The sequence below is a fragment of the Rhinolophus sinicus genome, linkage group LG01 (genome assembly GCF_036562045.2).
Source record: "Rhinolophus sinicus isolate RSC01 linkage group LG01, ASM3656204v1, whole genome shotgun sequence".
Taxonomy (NCBI): domain Eukaryota; kingdom Metazoa; phylum Chordata; class Mammalia; order Chiroptera; family Rhinolophidae; genus Rhinolophus; species Rhinolophus sinicus.
In genome coordinates this window covers 178,136,347-178,152,512 of record NC_133751.1, presented here as the reverse complement: position 1 = coordinate 178,152,512, position 16,166 = coordinate 178,136,347, and the positions used below count along the sequence as shown (strand labels likewise).

The 16,166-nt window shown below is 36.9% G+C and overlaps 1 protein-coding gene across 4 annotated transcripts in view; it reads left to right on the top strand.

Annotated features, from left to right (window-relative positions):
* The window catches only part of SATB2 (SATB homeobox 2), a 237,890-nt gene that overhangs the window by 217,560 nt on the left and 4,164 nt on the right, over positions 1 to 16,166 (top strand). The gene's annotated exons all lie outside the window — the stretch shown is intronic.

Below are 16,166 nucleotides of genomic sequence, written 5' to 3'. Positions count from 1 at the left end.
ATATACTAGAGATGGATATGCTGTACTTGCATGATCTCTACGTATTTGCATATGTGAAGCAGAGTTGTACAGTACACTATGTGAACATGTAATGTCATCTGTGTTCTGTGTTGCCATTACTCACATATAGAATGTGCATGTAATCAGTTCCTATTTTATGTCATATTCATCTGCATTTGTAGCATTTCAAAGACTAGTCTGAAACATCTTGGCACAGATGGGGAAAGCAGAGTTGCTTATAAGTTCCAGAACTACAAAGACACAGATCAAACATATGATATTAATAAATAACTTGGATGGAGGGGAGGATTAAAAATTAGATTATTTATTTAGAGAGTTGAAAGTCTCCATTTGTGATCATTACGCCGTTCTTGAAAGGAAATAGGTGCTGGGTTTTGTGTTTTGTGTTATTCTTCCATCTTTACATTTCCCTCCTCCCCCTTCCTCATGTTTTGAATTAAAATCTAAAGACAGACTGCAGGAGTGTATATATAACTGCAAGAAGGATGTGGTAAATCATGGCAGTGGTTTGTGACCTCACAGACATGGTGGTGTCAGGGACAGAAGACCAAAAGCGAATCCTCAGCTTCCAATGCATTTACTTGAAATCCCTCACCCTTGTAGCATATCGTGGGTAATAGCATATCATAGATAATTACATTTTTACAAACGGTAGAGAAAATCATTTTGACACACACATAGTATTTTCCAGCCAGACCAGCTTTTCAATCTTTTCAGCTTTCATGCATTAAGGCTCATGTTTTCTTTGTTTGTTTTTAAAATATTATCATTAATAATAGGTTTCTTCTGTGGTCAGCCTCTGAATAGAGGATACTGAGGAAGACCCCTTTTTTTCTCTTTGCCCCACATCAAACATTCGATACCTTTTCCTTTGTAGAAGTTTGTGCTACTCATGTTTTTCATTAAGAAAGTTATGGCCACCAAATTTTCATGGAGATTTCTAGGAGCTTTGGTCATTTTTCAGCTTATTGCTACGTGTAATAGAATGAATTATGTTTAGTGGCAAATCACTGAAAAGAAAAAACTGAAGAAAAAGTCATAGAAGAAATACTGTCATTGATTTCTTTGCCACCACTATGCAATGAAGTGAATTCTGACTGGATGAACCCCCAAAAGGTCATTCCCGTTAGCCACTCAGAAGCTTCAGAATTGTAGGGCACAGAACAGTGGGGGACAATATTCTCTTAACCCTTTCTGATCAGGTGTAGTAGTTCATTTTGAAAATGAAATGAATGCCCCTGAGGCTTTTGAAACTTTAATAATACACAATAAATAAAACAATATCTAATAACTCAATGGTTTCACTTGGCACCATCATCATCTTCTAGATGTACTGCAACTGCGGAAACATAAATACTCGCAGGCTTTGAAAGCCCAGTTTCTATTTGCTAAATAAACTTGGCTCGCTTGAAATTCTTCTGTGTACAGTCATTAATACAATCCACTCTGACAGCATTTAATTAAAGTGCTTTTCTCTATTAAATTCATTAAAAGTCCCTCCCCCGCCCTATGGCCCCAACATATAACTGCTTTCCACATGCTGAGTGGCAGGGACCTATGAGCCCACTTTAAATAACTTCTCATTTCTCTTTGTAAAGTGTTTATTACATTCAATTTAGAAACTGTTAAATATGGCTTAGAAAGAAAGTCAGATTCTAGTACATGTTCCCCATCCCTTCAACAACTTCTTAAAAAACAAATATTAGTTTAACTCATCTGAATAAGCATTTATTATCTGCATATTCTTCTTATATTCTGTCAACACTCCTAGGCATTTAAGCTGGGAGGTAATAAAGATATGATTTCCATATTGGGGCATTTGCATTAGTGAAGCAGGCGCTTGGCTTGAATACCTTTCCCTGCAGATTCAGGGGGAGTGCGCGTAACAGTTGAGTATTAATAGATTATTGACAGTTTAATGTCTTGGCACCTACTTAGCCCATGAAGTATAATAAGCAAGAGCTGTCTGATATAAAAGCAGTCAATAGCATTTTCAATCAAAACCTTTCAGTTAATTGCTGGTTGACCTTAGAGATTTCCTTTAGGCAGTGTCATCTTTAGTTTAGACCACAAGGACCATATTGATTTGTAGAGTTTATTCAGAGATGACTATTTAATACCCATTGCTCCAGTATATGTGGTGCATTTTGCCTTTTCTGTGTCTACCAAATGAATTGTCTTTTTGGCAGTGCTTTTCACAAATATTCCCTTTACCAGCTCAACTTTGAAAATATCTCATTAAATCTGTTCTCTTCTCAGAAATAGAAAGTTGGGAATCTTGAGGGAACACATGATCAAGTGTTTTAATATGATAATAGAGTTTTGATAGAATTCTTTGCTCAGTCTGGAGTTATAATTCCAACAGAGACCTTGAGAAAGCTAAAAATTATACTCTCAGTAAGGGTAATTATATAATACCTTAAAAGCACTGCAACATAGAACAAAAATGTTCTTTAATGCCAAAATGCTTTTTGGTCTCTATAAGAATAAATGAAATGGTTTATATTTAGTTTCTAGATTTTCTATACTTGCATGATTTAGTTTTAGCTGAATATTTCTAAAAACAAATTTTGATAAAATCTAACTATGCTACAAAGGCAAATAGGAAGCAGCAAAGGAAGGTTCTGGCCCTCACTTTGAACCATTTGCTGTACTCATTTTGGGTCTTGTGGTATTGAGACTACAGAGGTTGAATCAAAGGGGGATGGGGGCAAAAATAGATACTTGGAAGTAATTTTGTTACTTTTCTTTCTTTTCTGGTTGTTCACACATGAAGAACATCATTCATTCTACTCCAAGAATAATTATTTTAGCATATGGTATGTGTTTTGGAAAAAACCTACAGTGCTTTCCATAGCATTGTGTAAATAGGCCACCTTCTTTCAAATTTCACTCGGTTGAGAGCCATTACTGTCTCAGGCTTTTATTGTGCTACATGTGATGCATTTTTAAGCATATACATCTCGTTTTTATACATTCTTCTTTTTAGAGGTTCCCTTTCTTTGTCTTATATGGATTCTCTCATTGTTATTTGTTGTTTTGCCTCCAGCAGCTTTCCTTGTGATAGAAACTGCTGTAGGCCTTTTTGAGTTCTGTTGCTAGTAGAAATATTTCTGCAGATTGGGGAGGGGGAGAGTAAAGCAAACTGATGAATATGTTCATTTTTATCCCTGAGAGCAGTAACAGCCCAAACGTATGTCTCTGAATGTCAGTGATTTTCAGTCAGACAATTTGGGGGGAATTAAAGAACTGCAAGAGTCGCTGTATGGTATTAGCCTATACAAAGTGTATGTGTGAATCCAAGAAGTTCTTACAAACCACTGTCATTCACTTAGTTTGGTAATAAGTATATATTTTAATGATGCCTAGGTGAGCTTGCCATTCCCCCCCCCCCCCCTTAGAGCTACTAGACATGTTTTTCATTTTAAGAAGACTTTTGGTCTATATAATATGGCTGTTAGCAGTCCAGAAGTAGACTTGACATTTTAGGGTAAATTTTAAGTTTTAAATATTCGCTCAGAACACAGTGCCTGATGGACCCTGTGCTAAGTGCTGAGTGTGTGGTGATGAATGTCTCACAGAGTCTGCCCCTAAGGAGCTTACAGATTTGTGGAGAGGCAGGTATGGGGATAGATGACTCTAATACAGCGTGTAAGTGAGGATAGAGAAAGAAAAGCACAAAAGACGGACACACATACCCAAAACCTGGTGGGAGGAGGACCCAGAGGCCCCCAGGCAGTAGTGCTGCTCAGGGTCCCTTACAGAATTCCTCATTAGAGGAGTTTCCCAGGGAACGGGGACAGTGGTGGCAAGGGTACAGAAGTAGAGAAGTGGGGGCTACAGTTCTAGAGTCCTTAGAGCACAGCCTGAAAGGCAGGGTTTGGGGAGCATGGACAGCGGCAGGGGCGTACGCTGAGACAGGTCACGGAGCCCTTTGGAAGCCCAAGAGACCTTGACCCAACATCAGGCCACTTCCAAGGCCTTTGGCAAGACGCTCCGTTGGCCATGGCAGGAGGCCTACTGGGAGGAAGTTGTAGTCATTCAGGCAAGAGATTGTAAAGGTCTGAATAACAGGGAAGGGAGTCCATGTGAAAAGGGGAAAATGAACCCAAGAACTGTTTATAAGGAATAATTAGCAGCCTTTGGGGTTGACGGGGTGAGGGGAAGGCGTCAGCGAGCACTCAGATCCTGACTGGGGCAACCTGGCTGAGAACATCTCGGAGCACTAACTGAGAGCGGTAATGATGACTTCCCTGCTAATGTCATCTGTACGTAGGTTTGTTGTGTGCTGACTTTTCAGCTATTAAATTAAATCCACCCCTAAGCAAATTCACATTTGAAAGTATAATGACTTGACAGTTCGTTTCCGAGGACGACCTACACAGGGTAAGCAACTATGCTTAGAAAAGCCAAGGCGACAGGGCATGGAGACCAAATTGGACTTGCTTTGTGAATCTGAGTAGATAAGGATGCGGCATGACCGGCCTCATGGGAATACAGTGCTTCATCTGCAGCTTGGAGAGGGGAATCTTTCGTGTGGGAAAGGAATCGCCAATCCAGTTACTTTGCCCCGGGGAATTGGGAACTGAGAATTTCTCTTCCCACGGACTATCCCTGGTACCCTGGGAGGAGATTCATTTTCTTGAGGAAACCAGAGTCTAAGTAAGAGAGTCCGGCCCTGTCTGCTTTCCAGCTCTCATCAGGTGCACTTGCCACAAAGTTCAGAAGCAAAAGCTTGCCCATACCTGGTCTCAGTTAGTGAGATTGTTAATATAGACGATGTAAAACCAGTATCTTTACCATGAATCACAAGTGGCTTAGAATTTAAAAGAACACTCTAGAATTAGCCTTGGGGAAGTTTTACCTCACATCATTTTATTTTTCCATAGTCTTTTTCTCATGAGAGAAAATGATACCAAGGAAGCCAGTTTCTGATGAAATTAAATGAAGTTGAAAACTATAGGCTGTGTTTGATGAGCTCTCATTGAACACCTTGTCATGGCTGAAGCAAGAAGGAATTTTTGCTGCCACTCCCTAGAGATCAATGGCCTCTACCTCACAGTCTGAGGAGAAAAACCCTTCTTTGATCATTGGACTTTGTTTACCCAGTTTGGACTTTAGGTTGTAATAAACCATAATATGTCAGCGGTCTAGTAATACCAGATAGTTTGTCTTTTACCAGAATGGTTGATTATAATGCACTGCTTAAGATTTGCTTTCTATAAAAGGAATATTTGTACTTTTATGTGTTTGATTCACACAGTGCAGTTTTCTCAAGTCCTGTTATTAAGTGGTTACATCCAGAAAGCAAAAAATATGCTGAGGTAGTATTTTATTGGTGAACATCTAATATTTTCACTAACCATAACTGTCAGATTGTTCTGACTTCTGAGTGACCAAACTGTAAAAATTATACAGAAAATGTGACCTATCATGGGATTCAAAATGGTCCCATGTGAGGCCTCAAACACATGGATCACCTTCTTTCTTTTCCCCCCACCCTCCAAGTAAAGAATGTAATCCAAACACCCTTTTTCCTTAAATAATTTAAACCTTCTTTGAGAAGCTGGAAAACAACACAACTACAATGTCACTAGTACCATCACAATTATGGGGATTTTTAATCTTAAACTGAGTTCTGGCTGAGTTTTTGTCAGGAAGTCTGTCTCTTTTTATGTGGTAACAAATTTTGACAAAATTGGGCATGTGCTTTTTAAAAGTGGGATTAACATTTGGGAGAGGAACTTCTCTCCATAATGTATTCTAACTTTTCCCAAATTCTTTGTCTTTTAACCCTAAGCTTAAAACACTGAATAGTATCTTGTCATTTTTAGTGTTATTTTTACATTTTAATTGGAAAATGTTTATTCTCACAAAAATGAATTTGTGTTCAAAGTTTAAATTTAAACAGAACATATTTTTGCATTTTTCTCCATTTACCAGCAAATAGCAGTAGGGACATGTTTGTTACATGTTACTCTCCATGGTTTGCGATTTTTGGGGCCAGAGCTAAATTTCATGTATTTATTTCCTCCTCTGAAGAATAAATGCGATAGTACTCATTGACATTGGGAGATTAGTTTGTTGTTGTTTTGATAATATCCTAATTATAGGATTTAAATAATTATAGATATTTGACTACAAAGTCACATTAGATAATCTGTGTGTAAATCGGAAGAGTATTGCTTTATTTCAATGAAGTTTATATAATTTATTGAGATCCTATGACTTAAAGTATACATAGTTCTTTTCCCCCATATTATCCTTGTTTCTAGGTCATTCTTTACCAAATAGGTATTTTCAAGTTATTATTTTTATCACTGGGTTTATAAATACTAAGAGATTTGGAAGTGGTTTGAATTCTAACTCTAGTGTTTTATCTTAGGAATCATTATTTAAATCTTCATTGACACAGTTCTTGGCTGGCTACATAATGTCTGTTCTTATAAAAATGGATCTATTCTCTACTTCCATTTAACTTAACATGTTCTTGCTTAAAAAGAATAAAAATTCTCCTCCAGTTAAACTTATTGGATGAAATATATTTATCTGGAATAGTCTCTGTCTTCAATTCTTTTAAGCTTATCTTTAATCAGTTTTTAAGAACTCATTGGGTTGTATATCACTGATATTTGATGAAGTTGTTTTCATTTGGGTCCCATTTTTACTGTACTTGAGAATTATTTAGCCAACTGGATTAACTATTTAAGAATTCTAATGGATCATTCTTATCCTGAACCCTTTGCACACCTTTCTCTCTTGGCCTTTTGCTATTGATGTGATATTATGAATCTCCAGGTTGGTTCTTTTAATATACTATGAATTCCAGGTTTTCAAGTCATCTAACCTTTTACCCTCTTTGTTTAGTTACCCTGGTTATCTTAAACTTGACTTAGAGCTTTTTCTTTCATTCATGCTGATGCAAAAGTCACTCTTTTCTTGATTATACCAATGAAACAAATCTTGCCCTCATTTAAAAATCATAATCCCAGAGGTAACTGTCAGCCCTGGTTATGTCCATGCTATTCTTTACTCATTGTAACACAAATGTAAGTTCTTTAAAGACACTCTAGTGTTACTTGTACCGTGAATCTGGTCTTCAAAATATAGGCCTTCTCTGTTAATTTTTAGGCTAAGTTTTATGTTTTGAGAAAAGATCGTGAAGGCTGGTGGAGATGCATGGGGAAAAGGATGAAATAAATGCTCATGGGTGTCAGGCAAATGGAATTGGGATGGGTGGACTGGGAGATGGTTTGTCCCAGGCAGAAGGATGTATAGTCATGGCCTGGACCGTCCTAAGTGTCTGCTCTTGCTGAGTCATCTCATGGATTCTGTCTGTCCTGTGTATAGAATGGTTTTGGTCATGTTTTCCACGATACTAATGAAGGGAAGGTGTAATTGCCATTAGATTCAATATATGATCATGTTTTACCTCTCTTACGTCCTAACAGGAGAGATGATTGTTTTTTAAGCTGTACGGTGTCTATTTGATTAAGATATAGTTACTGGTCTTGACTCTGCTTAATTTACAGTGTCAGCTCATCTCCTTATGTTACAGAAGCAGCTCACTCAGCTACCTCTTCAGTATTTTCAGATTCTGGCCCCTCCCAATAGTCAGATTAATGACTGCAACACTTCCTTCCCCCTCCCCCAAACCATACCAAAGTTGTTGGTATAAGTTGTTCTCAATTTGTTACCAAAGAGGAAATGATATAAGCCAAAGGCTGCTTTAAGAACTGTGCTTCCTCCAACACCCAAGTTTATTTTAACAGATTATTGTGTCACAGTGTTTTTATGCTTTTATCTTTGACCAAAGTGTTTATTTTGAGAACCAATTATTAAACTGCATTAAAAACATACACAATGTTCCAATAGCATCTTGGTTACAATATTAAAGGAAACTCAGACTAAGGCTGGATGAAATTGAACACATATTTCCATGTCAGACTTCCTACCATTTTGCTTGTTTGTATTGATTTCTCTTGACATGGTCTTCTTTTATTGAGCACCGCTCTTTTTTTTTTTTCTTATTCTCGCTCTCCTTTTGTTATTATTATTTTTTAGATCCCCTTTCTATAGCTGTATGTGCTAAGAGCAATTGTAAAAGGAGACCAACTTATATTAAATGTGCCTGGAGTCAAAATGTAATCTAACACCTGTAGTCTGCAATTTGTCATCACTTCATGGAACTTTTTTTTTTTTTTTTTTTTTAATAACAGATTTCCTGAATTTTGACCTTAGGATACTGTATAATCCAAAAAAAGCAACAAAACTAAACCATGGGTTTTAATAAGTCTTATAATGTTAGGATGTGAAATTACAACCATAAGAGCCAACTCAAGTAACATCATTTGAAGTTAGAAATAGTGCTGAGCTGTGTATCTTGGAGAATATGTTTTGCCTGTGAAAATGTCTTTGAGCGATAAAGTCAAGAGGCAAATCATCATGCATGTGTAATTTCTTCTTATAATGCACGTGTAATTTCTTCTCATAATGTATGTGTAATTTTTAATGATAGTAACTACTTACGGAAACCTTATGACAAGAACTCTGCTAAGTTTTTAGCATGCACTATCTCACTTAATCCTCATATTACTACACAGAAGATGTTACAGAATAACAAACACTGCAGCTCGGAGAAAGTAACTTGCTCAGAGCCACAAGATCAGTAACTAGATGTGCTTTTGGGGGTAAGGACTGGATTCAAAACCAGGACTTTGTGACCCCAAAATTCTTGCTCACAATTTCTATACAGTGTCATCTTATGGATTATAACAGTGCCCTGGAATTTCTTTTAACACAAGAAATGGTAAAAAGTATAAATATACTATATTTGCTCTCATATATCCACTAGATATAAGTGTCTATAATGAGTAAAGTTTCTTTACTTTTAAAAAATAGTTTTGCTGAAAAGGGACAGTAACCAGAAAAATAATAAGTTGTGCAGAACAAGAATAAAGAAGAGCAAATATGGAATTAATTTAGTGCAGCAGACAATAGATGAAGTGAGCATTTACTTTGTGCCAGGCATATGGTGTGCCAATATGTATGTAGCACATACTGTAGGTGAGATAGATATGTAAAATTTACATGAATAATAATTAATGCTAAGTTCTCCCCATTGAATTTGGAGCCAGAATTAATAGTCTTAAATGCTGATTTTGAAAAAAAAGGGAATATTAGGATGTAGAACTAGGTTATTGAAATTTAAGACAAATATCCCAGTTATACGATATTTTATACATAGTCTATTTTAAAAATAGCAGCATTTATATAGTCACTTATTTAACAAAGTCTAATTGAGTTATGCACAGGGTTTTTAACCCAGTGGTTCAATATATTCCTGTTAAATATATTCCTCTTGCAACTTTTAGTGGAAAAATGGTTTCCTCTTTTCGATCAACTGTTTAATATTTTGGTGTCCTAGATTAGGTAAAATTAAACAAGTCAAAGGAATTCTGATACTAACTCCAAATAAATGCTGACAAAAACGTCATCTTTGTGTCCCCATCTCCTGTCGATGGGCATTACTGCTGACGGCCTGCAGCTCTGGGTGAGTGAGGCTCACTCCGCTGGGTGAGGCTCGTCACAGAGGTGGAAGCGCCCCCTCGGCAAGTTTTGTTTTAACCTGTTACCACCACACTGATCAGCCACCCTCTACAGTCACCTCCTTAATAATTTCTCATTTTCTCTCTATAAAAAGACCACAAAATCTTGGCTTATTATAAGTAATTCAGTTCACCCCATAATGATATAGTGAATTATATACTTTTCTAAACTTAATCATTCAAGATCTCACTTCCTTCCCTGCAGGCAAAAACCATTATATTTTACACATGGCTCCCAGCTGGTTTTCATTGAGGTCTTCAAAATCTATTTGAACACTGAGAAGTTTAAGAAGAGCTGCTTTATCTTTCTTAGTCAACTTTTGTCATGGTACCCATTTTGTCCTCGTTTTCAAAAATTACCGTTTTGAAGGCAGAGAAACATGTTCATGTTATGATTGTGCTTTGTCACTGGGCAAGGGGGGGTCTTGGGTTTTATTATGAAGTTGATGTCTCTTTTGAATATATTTATGTTTATTTCTTTGTCACCATCTTCGTGTCCATTTATATACATGCATGTCATATTTTAGCCCAAAGAGATGTCAGCAAATAAATAAGAAGGAACTTAGTCGACTTTTCACTATCTATTTGTTTATGCCCTACCCATTACCTATTACCTATTCATCAACACTTAATTGGTGGAGATGGGACTCCTTATTAGAAAGCCTTGTCAAGCAATAGGTCCAATTATTATAGACACTCCATAAATATTTGATAAATGGATACTTCCTTTTTTACTCTTTTAACCCCCAAGGTTTTAAACATAATTCTTTTTTTTTCTTTTTTTTTTTTTAATTAAATTTATTGGGGTGACAATTGTTAGTAAAATTACATAGATTTCAGGTGTACAATTCTGTATTACATCATCTATAAATCCCATTGTGTGTTCATCACCCAGAGTCAGTTCTCCTTCCATCACCATATATTTGATTCCCTTTACCCTCATCTCCCACCCCCCACCCCCCTTACCCTCTGGTAACCACTAAACTATTGTCTGTGTCTATGAGTTTCTGTTTCTCATTTGTTTGTCTTGTTCTTTTGTTGTTTTGGTTTATATACCACATATCAGTGAAATCACATGGTTCTCTGCTTTTTCTGTCTGACTTATTTCACTCAGCATTACACTCTCAAGATCCATCCATGTTGTCACAAATGTTCCTATATCATCTTTTCTTACCGCCGAATAGTATTCCATTGTGTATATATACCACAACTTCTTTATCCATTCATCTATCGAAGGACATTTTGGTTGTTTCCATGTCTTGGCCACCGTAAACAAAGCTGCAGTGAACATTGGAGCACATGTGTCTTTATCTCTAAATGTTTAATTCTTTTGAGACATGTTAAGCGCCTCCGATGAAGAGGGTAGCTATCCCCTAAATATAAATTAACCATTTTCTTGAGGATAGAAGTGCCAGTGCACCTTTCTGGTTGTTTCTATGATGGTATTGCTATTGGTGATACTCCATTGAAAGTCCAGTAACATATTACAAGCCGAGTCTTTCTCACTTAGCATGTGGACATAAGAATATTTGTCTTCTCTCTAGTAATAGTGGCACTTTCACATCCTACTCATGTTATGATTGTAATTCATTGTGAGGACTTTCCGTCACCCTGACAGGAGAATGCCAAAGGCCTACATGCTCTGGCCCTGGCTACCTCTCAGGTGGCATTTCTCTCCAGCACAGGGCTGACCTGCACAACTTGCGGTGACGATCAAAATGTGCTGTGTCTGTGCTGTGCAATATGATATTGCACAGGGCGGTTATCCAGCATTTGAAATATGGTTAATGGGACTGTGGAACCAAGGTTTTTCTTCTGTAGTTTTAATGGCTTGAATGCTAAATGTAGATAGACACACGTGGCTACTAGTTGCTGTATTGGGTGGCACAGCTCTCACGTGTTCCTTTCTTTGAAGTTCTTCAAATATACCAAGGATATTCCTAGCTCCCAGCATTTTTGCTTGCTGTTTCCTTTGTCTGGAAGGCTCTTCTCCATGGTGTGGTCCTCATTTCCTTCTGGCCTCTGCTCAAAGGCCGCCTGCTTAGGGAGCCATCCCTGAGTCACCGTATCTAAAATAACTTCCCACTTTTCTTCTTTCTGCATGGCTCTGTTTTTGCTTATAGTATTTATTACTACCTGATATTTTATTTATGGTCTGTAACCTCTGCTCTAAGACTGTTCAATTTTCCTATGTGGACTTGCTCATAGGAGGCAGGAGAACATAATGTTTAAGGGTATGGGATTTAAAAACAGACAGATAGGTTTTAGAATCCCAGTTCTGCTACTTACATGCTTTGCAGACTCAAACATTTTACTTATACTCTCTGAACTCCAGTTTTCTCATCATAAAATAGGGTAAAAATAGCTGCCTCCAGGAATACTGTGAAAATAATAAACTATATCGCATGGAGGCCATTTTTTGGCTCATAATAAGCTTTACCATGAATGCTACCACCTATTATTACTACTACTAATTATTATTATTACCATTATTATTATTGAAGCTACTTAAACATTTCAGTGCTATGAACCCTAATTGTTGTATTGAAAAATCAATTAATGGAAGCTATGAAAAAGAGATTTTTAAATAAACCTTTTAAAATTCTGTTTGTAGAAAATATCAGAACTGAATTATTCACTAGATTAATTTAAGTTCAATTGTGATGGAGAAAATTCCAAACCGAAATAGGGCTAGGATGAATTATCAGGCTTCAGTTTGCAAAAGTCAAGAGTAAAAGGATGGGTGATTATCTTTACAGAATAATATATTCTGTTATTTGGGAAAATCACGTGAAAGATGATAGACCTTAGGAATAGAAAAGGTCAACGACTGGACCCATTTTGAAAAAGGGTGAAAAAGGATGAGACTGAAAAGTCTGTGGACTTGGGCAATTTTACATAAATGTCGGGGAAGATGCTTCACTAAACTTCATTTAAAAATCCCAGAAAACAATAATCCAGGTGTGTGAAGAACTTGTTGGGAAAGAGCATATCTCTATTCAGTTGGCAGGATGTTCTCTGTCTTGTTGAAGCAATTGAAAAATTTTGTGATTGAAAAAAACATCAGCTAGAAATATATGCCTGAATGGTCAAATGAGCTGAGGAACAGGGCCACTTCTATGTCCATCCAGTGGGAACCAATGACATGGCCTCACACTTGAGTTACTTGGGGCACTTGCTTGGCTCAGAGGCCAGACTAGATTTATTCTAGATCAATAACAAGGAAGTTTGAACATCTTAGAAATTTAGGTAGAAAAACTGTAATTCAGTTAAGTGGGAGTTCAGAAACCTGTCCTATGAAGAAGAGGCTAAAAGAGTTGACATTATTTAGTCAAGATGTGAGAAAATGAAGAAAAAGTTCCCGCTGTTTAGATGGGAAGATTTTAAGAGAGAGTTTGGATTGATCTCCTTGTCTCAGAAAGACCATCTTGTCAGCATTAGGCTGTATCTCCTTGTGCTCAGAGTACTTACACCACTACGCAACATTAAGAATTCTTTGATTGTCATAATAGTGAGTTACTGCAATTGGCTAGTGAGGAAATTTATGCAGTTCTTTTTGCTAAAAAGTGTCCAGAGACAATAAACAACTCTGCTTGGAGTCATTAGAACATTTGAAGGGAATGAAGATAGTTGGGATAGATAATTTGGGGAGTCTTTTCATCTGAGGTTCATGCATATTGTGTTTGAAAGGGGATTATAGACAAAGAAATGTGTCAGTGTAACAGAAGACCCTCAGGCAGGCCTTTGTGGTCACTTGTAAGATAATTTCTCCTGAGACCTGCTTATCCTGTCATTCTCTATTTGACTCTTCTTTCCTTATCTGCTCGAAGATGCTAGAAATAGCACTTAACCTTCATCATATAAATTTTGCCATGCTGCCCAACTCACCATAGAATACTGTCTGACCAGAAACAAGACATTTCACTTTGTAGATTATTTCTATTGCTGTTACTTTTCTGAGAAACATCTTTCTCTTCTATAATGGGATATCACTGTTCCTTGGAAACCTGCTTTCTCAGACCGACAGCTTCCTGTGTTTTTAATATCCAATTTAAACAGTTTTCCTGAGATGCTCCATGTTTCCAGATTGTTCTTGATCCAAATAGCACCTTCAGGAGGAACTGCAAAGATTAAAAAGTGAATCCATTTAAAGGTCTTAGAACTGCCTGGCACAGAGTAAGTGCTCAATAAGTGACGGCTATTATTAATTATTGTTGTTTTTCTATTTCACGTGTGGCTTCCCCATATGCACGTGTTACTACTACTAGGTTCTAAAGAAGAAGGGAGGGAATGTAACCAACTGGTTGGCCTTAAGGAGAAGAATAAACCCTGTCATGCAGAAAGATTATAGTAACTTCAAAGTGTAGTTTTGGAAAATCTCTTTAAATCTAACCAATGCACAATGGAAAACCCCTAAAGAACCAATCTAATTATTTAATTAAATGGAATCGTTATGCTGACTTTTACTACAGAAGGCAAGCATAATTTAGAAAATGGGGCATTTTAATTCTCTTTTGTCTTCCAATTAACATAATTGCTCTAATAGGGGGTACTCGTGCTTCAATATATGATCTTTGAGTATGTATTCCATACATAATTTCAGTCTCTCTCTCTGTCTCTCTCACCAGAAAACAAAATCCTCACTTGTTGACACAGAGATCCGTTTATTACAATGCTCAGGCTGCCCAGAGTTTGACCTCAGAGCAAATATCTTCCTGCCATCAAAGCTGCCAGGAGCAGGGCAGGCCCACCGTGCAACCCCACTTTCCTGCTGGCTATAATTATCGTGTTGAAGTAATGGAGCTCTCACTTTTATGCTGATGCCAGCTTATCATGGCAGACCGCACAAGCTTACCCTTAGTTGAAAGTGATAAAGAAAAAGCCAAGAACATTCATTTTAATTGGTCAACATCACATGTACCTTTCATGCCACAGTTTTATGGTGCTCTGTTTCAGATTTCTTTCTGCTACCAGCCGTCATCTTATTATGATTGATATTCTTATTTGCATTTGATTATCATTTTTATTATCATTTTTACTACTTGATTATTAATTATTATTTGAAAAGTTTCATCCTCTTCTATCATTACATTACTTAGGTAACAATTTCATCTGCCCTAATACTTATTAAATTGTATAAGAGACTGGCATTTTCACATTGGTGAGAAATTATTTTTTCATCAGATGGTCCTTAAGACTAGGATAGATGGCAGATATTTTTTTTCTTAAATGCTTGCTTTGATGTTAGTGTTTTATAGCTAGAAAAGAAAATGGACCATATGGGTCATGTGTGGTGGTGATGGTGATGGTGGTAGGGATGGTCGGACCCGTGATGCTTTAATGTAACTAGATGTGTTTTCTTCTGCACCGATTGGACTGATTTATCCCTGAACACTAGAAAATGTTTTATTTGTTACTCTAACACGAAAAAGATGTTATAAAAATAGGAGAGAATGGTAAGAGGAGAAATATGTGTTTTTTAAAAGTGAACTCACTGTTTTTAAAGGTCTTGGGGTGATTCTGGAAGTTAGGTACAATCTGTGTAGAGGAAATGTGGTCTTTGCCTTTAGAGTTGACGTAACACTTGTTAGTGGGGCCCAGCATGTTTGCCTTGTAGTTACGTAACATGCAGCTGCTGTGAGGTGTGAGCAGCCGCGGAGCTTCCTCCGGGGATCCATGCGCCCTCTGCCCTCTCCACGAAGCCCTTCTCACGTATGCCTCTGATGAGAGCCCAGACAGGTTGTCCTGTTCTCCTCTGTTCTTTTTTTCTTTTGTCAAATTGAAGACGGTTCATAAATAAATATTAAAATGGGAAATTATTTCATGCAGAGAGACGATGCTGAAGAAGCAATTATGAAGATCAAGAATAAGTTTGCCTAGAGTTTATTTTTTTTCATAAGTGGGGAATAGGTAGAGATAAAAGAGACATTTAAATTTATTATAGCAACTAGAATACCTTGACATTAAGGGTTTAAAAAAATCAGAAATTAGGAAGTGTGTGCAAAACAGTTTTAATAGTTTATAGTGATATTGAGAAGGTCCATCAATATGAATATAAAACAATCATTTAAAATTCATAATTTAAGAAAAAGTTTTACCTTCAGATTAATATGGAAGTTTTTATATTAAAAAAATCATAAGGATCAAAATCAGAGTGAACAGAAAATAAAGAAAAGTGTCTAATTTTATGAAGGATTGATTTTTCTGGCTCAAATACCAAGTATTGCTTTTTACCCGCTAAGAGCAATTGTGAGGCTGATAATAATGACTGTCACTTATTGGGTGTTTACCCTGAGCGAGGGGTGGACAGACTCTGGCCCATGGGCCAAATTCAGTCTTCCACCTGTTTTTGTAAATAAAGTTTTATTGGAACATAGCCATGTTCATTTGTTTACGTATTACCCACGGCTGCTTTCACGCTACAAAGATAGAGTTGAGTCATTCAACAGACACTGTATGGCCCTGCAAAGACTAAAATATTTACTATCCAGCTCTTTCCTGAAAAAGTTTGTCAACCTCTAAGGTAAGCACTATTCT